The 1,787-nt window shown below is 41.4% G+C and overlaps 1 pseudogene; it reads left to right on the top strand.

Moving 5' to 3' along the window:
* The first annotated feature begins 289 nt into the window (after window positions 1-289).
* On the top strand, window positions 290-724 carry LOC145064560 (serine/threonine-protein kinase BLUS1 pseudogene; annotated as a pseudogene).
* The last annotated feature ends 1,063 nt before the right edge of the window (window positions 725-1,787 follow it).

Below are 1,787 nucleotides of genomic sequence, written 5' to 3'. Positions count from 1 at the left end.
TCCCACACAATCCATTCTCTTCATGTAAGCATCCTTCTCGTCCTTGGTACGTCATCTTGCAAGCTTGGGTTATCATCACGCCTACTTGGCTCATCTGATCATATCATTGACGGACCACCTTCGAGCATCCTCTTCAAATCCAACTTGGCCGAAGCTTTTCTTGGACTTCCGACTTCCGACTTCTCACACCAACCGAGGTGTCAAAGATTTGGTCCTCATTCTCTATTCCATTCTAGAAAATCCTTCTCATATCACCGTTTCCTAAATCTTGTTTTTGTTTATTGGAGGGATGGGAGGTAGTCAGAAGAGATACACCACTAATCCAAATGATTACAAGCATTTAGAAGAATTAGGTTACAGTTACAGCTCCACTGTATACAGAGCGATCTATCTCCCTACCAATGACGTCATCGTCGTTAAGATCTTGGATCTCGATTGCATCAATAACAATCTAGATGATATTCAAATTGAAGCCCAAACAATGAGTTTGATAGATCACCCAAATGTGATAAGGGCATTTTGTTCACTTGTTGTGAACCAAAACCTTTGGGTGGTTATGCAATTCATGGCTGAAGGTTCTTGTCTACATCTGTTGAGAACAACATATCCAAATGGATTTGAAGAGTCTGTTATTTCTATTATCCTCAAGAAGACTCTTAAGGCATTGGTCTACTTGCTTCGCCATGGTCAAATCCACTGTGATGGCTGGAAACATACTTCTTGACACTAATGGAGTGATAAAGATTGGGGATTTTAGTGTCTTGGCCTGTATGTTTCATAGAGGTGATAGATAACGTTCCATATGGTTTGTTGCCAACCGGATTTGGAAACCTTATGTGTTTAGGATTCTAAGCGTAGGATTACGGTATTAGAACTAGCATGTAAATGTTTCGGAGTGATAAGGATGATTTAATTATCAATCATGATTGATGATCTAATTTCACCTTATTCAGTGTGTAGATCAAAATGGTAAGAACCAGAAGTGTCGTTGGAAACACGGATGAAAACAGGAATCAACCACCTATGATTGAGCGAGTACCTGTTGTAGCAGCAGCACCTGAGCCAATGACAATTGCTAGGGTACAAGTGATGATCCAAATGATGTTAGATCGTCAAATGGAAGAAACTAGGTGTTTGGTCCAGCAGAATCGCGAAGAACCTTCAATGCCAATTGAACAGCCCGAATTGAATGAAGGGTATTCGGAAGGAGGAAACTTCAATAGGACTGTTGGTCAAGCCAACCCACCGATTGTTAGGCAAGTCAACCAGGATGGAGGAAATGATGGGCGTGGGTGTAAGTACAAGGATTTCATGGCATCCAAGCCATCATGTCTATCCGAAAGCCCGATGCCGGTGGAAGTTATAAATTGGATCTCCAAAATAGAGACAATGTTCGAGAGTTGTGAATGCAGCAACAGACAGAAGACCACTCTTGCGATCCCTCTGTTAAAATCTGGCTGTGTTGAGTTTGTGGAAGCTGTTAGCTGACTCTATGCCCAAGGGAGAAACGGGCAAAATGTCTTGGGAAGATTTATGGTGCAACTCAAGTTGCAATACTGCTCCGAGCAGGACTTTCTGGAAATCAATAATGAGTTTCAGAATTTGAAGAAAGGAAAAATGAGTGTTACATAATACGCTGCTACTTTCACAGAAAAGATGAAGCTTATCCCTTATTTAGTTCCAACTGAACTCTCTAAGTTCAAAAATTTTTCCCTTGGACTACCAGTGGATTATGGTCCAATGGTTAAGCAAGCAACCACATTGAAAGCCACCATCTAGGCTGCTAG

Source organism: Lactuca serriola, chromosome 7 (assembly GCF_051521515.1).
Source record: "Lactuca serriola cultivar US96UC23 chromosome 7, Lser_US96UC23_V15, whole genome shotgun sequence".
NCBI lineage: Eukaryota > Viridiplantae > Streptophyta > Magnoliopsida > Asterales > Asteraceae > Lactuca > Lactuca serriola.
Note: the sequence above shows the minus strand (reverse complement) of the source record. Positions and strands in the feature narration are given on the sequence as shown.